Below are 11,439 nucleotides of genomic sequence, written 5' to 3'. Positions count from 1 at the left end.
GAAATTATTTTTTTAGTTGACACCACCTATTTTGTCATGTCCCTCAAGGCCTTCTATGAAAGTGTACTTGAGATTTGAATAATAAAATGAGAAAAAGTCCATTCATTTTGCCATTCCCATAAATATCCATCTGTGCTTTTTTGCTGGTAATGTTTTGTTTTTTTCTAAGGAAATTCATGATTATTCATAAAAATCACATTATTTAGTTCCGTACCTCAACCCCGTTACACAAACCATAATGAACTGATGCTTACGTGACATCATTAATAGGAAGTGACATCAGAAGTCTTCTGAACAACATTGTGAGCAGACACAGGCAAGTTACCACCTTCTTTAATAATTATAACTAAATTATGTTTGTCAAGCTTAACGACTCAACCCCGTTACATCAATTAAAGAGAGAAAACTATTACTTGTGAAAATTATCTTTGTTATTTCAACATCATTCATGATTTCTATCATGCATGCCATGTGCTCTCCATTTATTCACTAGATTTAGAGCAGTGGCCAATTTGGGCAAAAATCACAACCCCGTCACACTTACATTATTATTATTTTTTTGTTGTTAAGTTTATGAAAAAGTAATTTAAAGTTAGTTGAACTCTGTCTGAAATGTTCAATCTTAAGAATACTGATTTTAGTTCAAATTCTGAAGTTAAGCCTTTGATCAAAATGATGAGGTTGCTGTCACAAAAAGTGGCCATTTCAGGCTTTAGTATAGCAAAAGTGTGAGATTTTATGTAACTTTTATATTTGCAATTACTAAATTAGTGTGAGGGACATCCGATTAATAGGAAAATGTTGATTTTTATCACAAATACATTTTATAATAATATTCATAGAGCTCCCATAGTGTCCATAACTTAAAATAATGACCAATAATAATAGGGATTTGATGCCTGAAATGGGAAAATATGTTTTTCTGGAAGTTAAATTAGTCATTAATGTTGTGGGGTGTTCGGAAAAGTAATACATTTTGGTAAAAATCTAAAAATGTGTAAGTCCAAATCGTATCGGTTTCATGGAATGACTCACATACGACAATGCACACAATATACCACACAAAATGTTTATATCCAAAATATTCTATACAGTTATGCAAGGGAATGTGAATAAGGATGTGTTAAAAATGGATAAATAGTGTGCTTCGTATTGCTTGGTCGTTTTTTTTTTTTTTTTTTTTTAAAGCATAGGTTAACACAAGGAGTGAGTATTTATTTATTTATTTATATTTGGTTTGAGATTCATCTTTATATGTAAATATTAGGCCTACACATAAATGCTATATTATAATACTCTTCTAAATATCTCTGCTAAAACACAGCAATTGTTTTTAACATGCGATCTGCCATTAGAGTCTAGACTGTAACGTATAGTGTTCACCACAAGATGGCGCTATCAGACTGGGAAGGGAACCAGGTTTACGGCGAGCATTAGCACCAGCTTACTAAAATATGGCATTTAGCAATCTGAGCAAGGGGTAGTTTTGTAGATCATGTATGGTCAATTACAAAAATATACACATGTATTGTTGCCAGATTGCATGTGTTTATTTGTGAGAGCCAGTTCTCACTTACATTACAGAAAGTGAGACAGAAGCTTTCCACTTTGGCATAGTTCACCTTATGTCATTACAAAGTCTTCCTCACCTCAACAGGACCAGCTTTCTCATATAATAAACTTTCAGCTCCTTTCTGAACAAAACCAGCCCAGCCCGGCCCACTAGATTAGATTCATTAGCAGAGAGGTTGAAGAATTAGCCAATGCACTCAGCATAAAGTAGAGGCCTGGATAGGTGTGTCTAACCGCTAGATTACCACACAAAAGAAAGATGATACTGCTGAAGGAAAAGAACCCAGCCTTCCCACAACTTGTGCATGCTGTTTCTCAGTGAGCATCGCCTTGCCACATGCAATTATATATCTCATGTTTTTTTATTTGTAATGTCCTTATTCTAGTCTAGTTATATGGCAATCATGTAAAATATGGGTTTAGTGCAGACACTGTAGTGACCTGTAAATGTCAGATGTCTGCATCTACTTTTTTGACTCCCAAACCTGAAAGTGATTACATTGAAATACACCATTCATGAGTCATTCCACGAAACCGGTACGATTTGGACTTACACATTTTTAGATTTTTTTACCTAAATGTATTACTTTTCTGAACACCCCACAACATTAATGACATATTTAACTTCCAGAAAAACATATTTTCCCATCTCAGGCCTCAAATCCCGATTATTATTGGTCATTATCTTAAGTTATGGACACTATGGGAGCTCTCTGAATATTATTATAAAATGTATTTGTGATAAAATCAACATTTTCCTATTAATCAGATGTCCCTCACACTAATTCAGTAATTGCAAATATAAAAGTTACATAAAATCTCACACTTTTGCTATACTAAAGCCTGAAATGGGCACTTTTTGTGACAGCAACCTCATGTTTTTGATCAAAGGCTTAACTTCAGAATTTGAACTAAAATCAGTATTCTTATGATTGCTCTGAACATGTCAGACAGAGTTCAACTAACTTTAAATTACTTTTTACTTTAATTACTTTTTCATAAACTTAACAACAAAAAAATAATAATAATAAAAATGTAGGTGTGACGGGGTTGTGATTTTTTGCCCAAATTAGCCACTGCTCTAAATCTAGTGAATAAATGGAGAGCGCATGGCATACATGATATTAAGAAATCATGAATAATGTTGAAATAACAAAGATAATTTTCACAAGTAATAGTTTTCTATCTTTAATTGATGAAACAGGGTTGATTCGTTAAGCTTGACAAACACTATTTCACAACATAATTTAGTTATAATTATTAAAGAAGGTGGTAACTTCTCTGTGTCTGCTCACAGTGTTGTTCAGAAGACTTATATGATGTCACTTCCTATTAATGATGTCACGTAAGTATCAGTTCATTATGGTTTGTGTAACGGGGTTGAGGGGTTACTGAGGTACGGAACTAAATAATGTGATTTTTATGAATAATCATGAATTTCCTTAGAAAAAAAAAAAAAACATTACCAGCAAAAAAGCACAGATGGATATTTATGGGAATGGCAAAATGTATGGACTTTTTCTCATTTTATTATTCAAATCTCAAGTATACTTTCACAGAAGGCCTTGAGGGACATGACAAAATAGGTGATGAACTGGAAAAAAACTAAATAATTTCTAAAATAAAGATAAAATGCATGTCATGTTTTTAAACATTATTAAAGGAGACATTTCAATTAATACAAAAAGCTTTTAAAAATATATTTTAGTGACCCAATAGATAAATTACACTGAAAAAGGTCAGAGGGACTCAAATCTTACCGGTTTCATGGAATGACTCTCATAGTACCCTTGTCCAATTCATGGAAGATGGGCTGGCTCTGTCTGGTAGACAAAAGAGAATTTGGGATTTAATAAAGCGACTACATATACTTATTTAAAACGCATTCGGTGTTATATCTTGTATATTATTTCCTAATATGTTTTATTGATATTGATTTTTATTTTTTAGACTTATTACAATGCAACATGAGACCTTTCACTGTTTTTATCACTCCAATTGTTCGTGTTCCAGGAAGACTGTCTGTACATTAAGCCCACTTATACTTCCGTTTTGATGCAAGTAGAGTACATGTAAAAACCGCATACTTTAGACTTAGTGCTGGGGATATGTCAGACTCTTTCTGGAAATCACATTGTTTGCGCTTTTTCATTGACATTCATTCAAACAATTCACTGATTCATTTAGGGATGAAACACGGGTGCTCTGAGAAACAGCAGATGATTGCAAAATCACACTTGATTTTAAAATCGTCTAAAATGAGAATTTTTAAAGAGAAATGTCAGAGGATATCAATATAAGTGAAGAGGAGCTTGAGTTTGTTGCACAGCCCTATTTGTTTTAACCACGAGAGGACTCCTACATCCTGCATCATACATCTCATCAGTGGGTTACTCTTGTGGCGCAAGTCGACTTGCACAATATGCATACGGTTGTCTGCCGGAAGCTAGTTATTTGAATTTATAAAGTTTTAAATATGGATATTTTTCTTACAAAAACGCATCGCTGAGCTTCAAAAGGCCTTTATTAACCCTCTGGAGCCAGAGGTGTAAAGTATTTGAGTAAATGTAATTAGTTACTGTATTTAAGTATCTTTTTGGCTATTTTGTAGTTGTACTGAGTATCAAAGATATTGGCAACTTTTACTCTCTACTTGACTACATCTTTGAGCAAGTAAATGTACTTTTTACTCCAATACATTTGTGATGAATAATGCAATTACACATTACATTTTGCATGGCACCTAACTTTTTCTGCAGCAGTTTGTTTCCGATATAAAGAAGCGAGATCGCCATCTAAGGGCATTGAAGGTACTATATCTTGTGCGTTTTGCCTTAACTCACCCAAACTTGTCAACAAGGATACTTTACGTGAATGTGAGTGCATTAGCAGGTAACTGCTGATCGCAGGTGTTTGATTTATTAGATGAGGAAAATGACTGCAGCTGGTGATGAGGCTCAAACCAGCACGTACAGTGCAAGTAGACTTGAACTACTTAAGATTATTTTATTTATCCACTATATTGACAAGATCGTTTTTGATGGATATTGGTTTATTTATGGCCTTTTTGAGCACTTGAGCTTAACTGAGACTGTCGACCTTGACTTATTGCAATATTGAGGTGTTCAGTTTTATTTTGATTTTAGAAAATAAACATGACTTCCCATCTTACAAATCAACTGTTTCTTATTTTCACTGGCATGTCTCTCCGGTGTCGAGGACTAGTGCATCTTTGAGCCTCCATTCAGCATGAGTAAAATACGTAAGTACTGTTAAAATCAGATACTCTAAGACTTTTACTCAAGTCGAATTGGAATTGGTGACTTGTAACTTGTAATGGAGTAATTTTCAATGTAAGGTATCTGTACTTTTACTCAAGTATGGTCCTACTCTTTACACCTCTGCCTGGAGCTGTATGGATATTATTTTATAATAATATCCATACATATAATATCCTCTTTAAATATATCTCTAATTGTGTTAGTCTGAAAGAAGATAGGATACCTAGGATGGCTTTATTCAATAGATTGTTTAAAGCAGCAGCTTTACAGTTTTAAAGGTGCCCTAGAATCAAAAATTGAATTTACCTCGGCATAGTTGAATAACAAGAGTTCAGTACTTGGAAATGACATACAGTGAGTCTCAAACTCCATTGTTTCCTCCTTCTTATATAAATCTCATTTGTTTAAAAGACCTCCGGAAAACAGGCGAGTCTCAACATAACACTGACTGTTACGTAACAGTCGGGATCATTAATATGTACGCCCCCAATATTTGCATATGCCAGCCCATGTTCAAGGCATTACACAAGGGCAGCCAGTATTAACGTCTGGATCTGTGCACAGCTGAATCATCAGACTAGGTAAGCAAGCAAGAACAATAGCAAAAAATGGCAGATGGAGCAATAATAACTGACATGATCCATGATATCATGATATTTTTAGTGATATTTGTAAATTGTCTTTCTAAATGTTTCATTAGCATGTTGCTAATGTACTGTTAAATGCAAGTTAAATTAAGTTACCATCGTTTATTACTGTATTCGCAGAGACAAGATCCGTCGCTATTTTCATTTTTAAACACTTGCAGTCTGTATAATTCATAAACACAACTTCATTCTTTATAAATCTCTCCAACAGTGTAGCATTAGCCGTTAGCCACGGAGCATAGCCTCAAACTCATTCAAATCAAATGTAAACATCCCAATAAATATTATACTAGCATGCATGCAGCATGAATTACGAACATCTTGTAAAGATCCATTTGAGGGTTATATTAGCTGTGTGAACTTTGTTTATGCACTGTATAACTGCACTTATAGTCGAGAGCTCGGGAGGGCAAGGAGCGAGAGATTTAAAGGGGCCGCAGCCTGAATCGGTGCATAGTTAATGATGCCCCAAAATAGGCAGTTAAAAAATGAATTAAAAAACATCTATGGGGTATTTTGAGCTGAAACTTCACAGACACATTCAGGGGACACCTTAGACTTATATTACATCTTTTGAAAAGACGTTCTACGGCACCTTTAAACATGAAAAAAAAGGACCGGAGAAGATTTCTCTGTCAAAGAAGGCAGAGCCTCAGACCTTTAATAGCTCAAAACTTTTCTGGAAAAAAACTTTTATCATTCATTAGCTGGATAAAATCGTTCTGAAAGTGATCCCAACGATATTGTTCCTCTATATCGTTATAGTTGTGGTGTGGACTGTGCTATACTTTTGCATTTAGAACGATTTTTAGTACTATATCGTTGTTATTTTAATAGTTATCATCCTTGGTGTGAACAGGCCTTCTGACAGAATAAATCCCTTAGTGGAAGACTCTGAGCTTTGCTACTTTGCAGATCTTATCTGCACAAGCATCACATGACCCCTTTTAATTTCAGAAAGCAATTAACAAATGTCAGCCATTTTATTTTTTACATTTTTAAATGATTATTTATGGGCTGTGAAAAATAAATCTATGATACAAGATTAGAACATAAAAAGAAAAGATTTATTGACTAAGAGGGCATTAAGATCAATGATGCCCATTATTGGAGATTTTTTTTCTGTGACCCCACTAAGAGAAAAACATCCTCCCCAGCACACACAGGATGTACAAGCTCTCCCTCCAAAATTCCAAACTTAGCAGTCCCACGACGGCCAGTCCTCAGCATTATCATAACCATAACTGTTACCATCACACACACGCACACACTGCCTCGAGCCAAAACAAGTTAGAAACGATGCTGCTGGCCTTCACAGTCCCTGAGATTTATGGGAGGGGAAGTTCTGGACAGTTAATGGAAAGGATGTTTCTCTTTGTTCTTGGTATAGACCCTTCATCTTCAAATGATCTGCAGTCTCCAAATGACCCTCAGTTTACTTGACTTGACTGAGCCTGTGAGAAAATATTCAGACCATGCTAAGAACAACTAGGCTGCGTGACAAGCTTTTTACTTTGACTGTTTGGGATGGATTGCAAGCTGATCCACCAGCCTGTTTCAATTTACGCTGAAAATTGTGACAGGAAATATGGGATAAGAGGAAGTGGTCAGTGTATGGGAACTTGTTAAAGGAACTGCTTCAGAGTGGGGTGAGGAGAGGAACGGACATATTTCCCATGGAGAGTGAATCACAATGTTTATAGTCCATAATTAATTGGTGGTCAACTGAGATCTCATTCTCAGCAAACACAGTATCTGATCTTATATGTATAATAATTAGAGCTGCCAAAATTAACGCGTTAATTTTTTTTTTTCAGTTTAATGTAACACCTTAAAAATATTTAGCGAAATTAAAGCAGCATCCGTTTTTAGCTATGGTTATATGATCTTTTAAACCATTCAAGCGCCACAAGACAAACGTGAATACGCTTTCTGTGAATGTCGTTTCTGTTAGCTTACCAGCCCTGCATCCCAGTGTGCATACTATACACCCTATCCGCTCTAAATAGTATTGAATATTACTAATGTCACATACTATTTAGTATGGATAGAATGCACAGAAAGACGCACGCCAGCAGAGTTCTCTTTCGCGCTTGAACAAACAATAAACACACAGAATTACGCGTCATGTCCTGCAGCGGCAGCTCTTAAAGTCACAACAGCCTAATAAACCAGTTGCTGTGATACGGACATCACTTTTGGCCACTACATTAAAGCAGAACTAAGTAACTTTTTTTGACCTTCATAAATAGTTTTCTAAGTCCTTACGATGGTTAATTGACTTGTAGTGGTGTGTTTGAGGTGTGCAATAACCCCCTCAGGCACGTCTACGCGAGGAAACAGCACTTGCAAGTTGAGCTGCGCCGACCCGACACAATCTCGCCTCATGTTCACATTCACGCGAGAGTGACAAAATGCTTTACGGTAATTCAAAAACAATGTATGACTTTATAAGACAATTTCTAAAATTACCCACCTCCATCGAGATTTCTTGTACTGTATTTGCAAAACTACTGCGCTGGTGAACGTTGTAGTCGTTGTAGTCCAGAGCTGCGCTTGGAGTATTTACGACAGTGTGATTCACTGAAGGAACCTGCAGGGGGAGCTTCGCAAATCTTACTGAGCTCCGTTTTAAGCCCCCTGAGGTTATTTTCACAGTTAACAATTTTAACAGCTATAAACAGACATAGAACATACACGTTGATCATTGGCTGGTCTTTGCCGTGTGTTTAAGCGCAACATTTTAGCCCTGACATGAGGCGATATAACAGTCATCCTTCATCACTGCTAGTTCTTTGATGTCAGTTTGGTGTGACTGGGCTTTTGTGGAATTGATTTGCAAGATAGCCAGGTTTTCACAACAAAACCCACTCAATTGCTACTCAAAAACTAGCCCAAAATTAGCCCAATTGCATTTTAGAGGGGTTTCCAAGTAAAAATCACGTTCCAGAGGGGGTAAAATCCGCTTTTTGGTGGGGCCCCCTACCCGGTAAAATTCGAATTCCAGGGGCTAAATATCATGTTATTTGTGGGCCCATTCAACCTGTGGAAATGAAAAACAACCCGTGGCAACAGTGATAAAGTAGCCCAATTCTGCAGGAAAACCACAGACTTGTCAACACTAAGGGCAGACCCGATTCTTCACGACATCATTGTCAGGTGACTATTATAATTAGGGTTGTTTGACTTGAAGCAGCACTGTACAGACCAATCGTTGTATGACATCAAAGTACCGTGAGAGCAATTCAAAAGTGTAAGGAGTCGTATATGCTTTCCAATAGCTCTCGCGGTATTTTAATTCCATGCACCGATTGGTCTGCGCAGCGCCGATGCATCTCGAACTAATAATCCGAGAGCGGACAGCTTCGTATGCTTTTAAAATTACACCGATTCTGTGCAGCGCTAATCAAGCCTAATCTGACCACTAGATCGTGATATTGACCAATCAGAATCAAGTACTATTCCTGAGAGCCGATATATAAAATTCGAAATCATAACCGCTCATTTGGGAAGCCAATCTCCTACGTACTTCTACGTACTTTCATGTCTCCTGTATCACTCAGTTTCTCTCTTTTCATACATAACTGATCTTGACTCTAAAGTGTGCCTCCGAGGGCTTTAGTTCTTTTATGGTGAACATAAAACTTTCAATAGATTTTTAGAAGCTCGGAGTCGGGAGTCTCCTGTCCTGTTAAAAAGCATGAAAATGAACACAACACACTAGTTAAACAGGTAAAGTGACCTAAGGAGTTTAAAATAGAGAAAGATTTAGGTTTAGGCTATTGCTTTTCTGGTGAATCAGACTCATGATTTATGCAAAAATGCATTCGAATGTGTTCCAGAAACTATAGAACATCAGAGACTTTTGAGTCGGGACAGTAAGCAATCACCTAGAACACCCTAGCATTGTGCAAGTTTTGAATGGGCAAGCATCCCTCAAAATTTACATTTTGGTTAAATATAAATATAAAAGATATATTTAGTTGTCCAGTTATTCTGGGCACAAATATGCAAAGCCAAATGTTCAAGTCTCTGTGTTGTAAAGGGCGGAAATAAACATGGGGTTAGATTGTCAAGGGTAGGTCAGCACAACCACGGAGGGCCTGGAGTCAAAGGTCAGGACAAAGTTTCTGACAAACGGGAAATGGTGGTGGAGCTTAGCGACCCGGTTGCTGCTGAATTCCCAGTGGAAAGATTTTTTTTCCTAAAACATCGTCAGCTTCCCGGCTTTATCTAATTCTGCATCATGCAGCAGAGATTCAGACCACAAATGTTTGTCATTTACTGTGAGAACAGGATTAGAAGTTTAAATATAGAATCACTTGTAGACAAAAACAAAATCATGTTTTTTTGGCTTGGTCATAGTGCAAGATAAGTTTGCATACTGTCAGATCCAGTAGCATCAAGCTGCCACTGATAGTGACATATAAATTGGACTGTTGATAAATAGAATGATATAACCATTTGTGATGTAAGCTTTGCATTGTTTCTCACCATTTGGAAATTCTAACATAACATTTCCTAGGAATGGAATAGAACTTGTGCACTTAGAGTTTAAATCTCATTTGGCATGTAGTTATTATGACAGCGTGTTATTATGAGACATACAGGGGTTGGACAATGAAACAAACACCTGTGGCCGGTTTCACAAAACCTGTCAGACACAGACAGGCACAAGAGGGTAAACGTAAAACAGGTAGTTTATTGAACAACAGAGGTACGAACACAGGAATCACACAGGTAAGTTGTTTGCAGATATGAGCAAGTTGATGAGAGTCACTTGCCTTTACAATAACCAGAGTCCTTTCTCTTTGGCAGATGATCGATGAGGGAATACAAGACTATAAGTGGTAACTAAATACATTTTTTAAATACAGAGATAGCATATTAAAAGCACATTTTAGTTCATTTTTCATGGTGTCTCAAAATAGCACAGTTGAGTACACTTAGATGTTCTTAAGATTATCTGAAGAAGTACTAAAGAAGAATGTATATTAAGTACAAAATTAGTGCATGAAAATAGAGCACTAATCCACACTTTTTTTCACCTGGAAAACTGAGACAAACTAAATCCAGAAGAACTGTGGCCGTGTCTCCAAGATGCTTGAAGAAACTGACCTGACACACTACAGCAAAAGATATAAATAACTGGCTTAAAACCCTTTTTGATGGGAGAAAATATTGACGTGCCTAAGGCTTTTGCACAGTAGTGTATTTTTTTTTCTTTTTCATTTACCATGCTGTTAATGTCGTATTTAACGTATTTGATAGGAAATGAACAGCGACACAATAAGAGGTTTTGAAAGTGCTGTAGTTGTGTGATCTCTTTGCTTATAGAAGGTTGTGACAGACCCAAATCATCACTGCTGCATAGTTGCATTTTTCCAGTTGCCAAATATGTTAATGTAGTTAATGTAGTGATTACTTCCATTTCTGGCACTATGGCATTTCTGCGCTGTGTCGGTGATATTAGTAATAAGATTGGTCACAAACATGATCCCTGCATGATCTAATGTGTAGTGTCTTATTAGTGTCTGTAACACACTTCTTCTGCATCTTCAGGTTTCGTCCATTTTCTCCACTGCTAAAGAAACTCTTACTTTTTTCTTTACTAGGATTTTTAGTTAATTTTAAGAGGAAACACCCACATTTCTAAGAATTTCCTTAGAATTTTGTCACCTCGGCCCAGTTGTTCAAAAAGTTTAATCTGGATCAGAATGATCTGCATTTGGAAATCCCGTGTTTCGCTATCCAGGATCAGGTAATCCATCTTACTTTTGTGCTGGTTTTTCAAAGTAAAATTGGATTGGATCACCCTGATCCAGATACACTTTTTCAGATGACTAGTGCTCTATGGAGCCCCTAAAGAGACATGGTGATAGAAAGAATATGATATCAAAAAACACTTTGAATTACATATAACATTTTTTTTATATATA

Source organism: Megalobrama amblycephala, linkage group LG3 (genome assembly GCF_018812025.1).
Source record: "Megalobrama amblycephala isolate DHTTF-2021 linkage group LG3, ASM1881202v1, whole genome shotgun sequence".
Taxonomy (NCBI): Eukaryota; Metazoa; Chordata; class Actinopteri; order Cypriniformes; family Xenocyprididae; genus Megalobrama; species Megalobrama amblycephala.
This window is presented reverse-complemented; position numbering follows the sequence as displayed.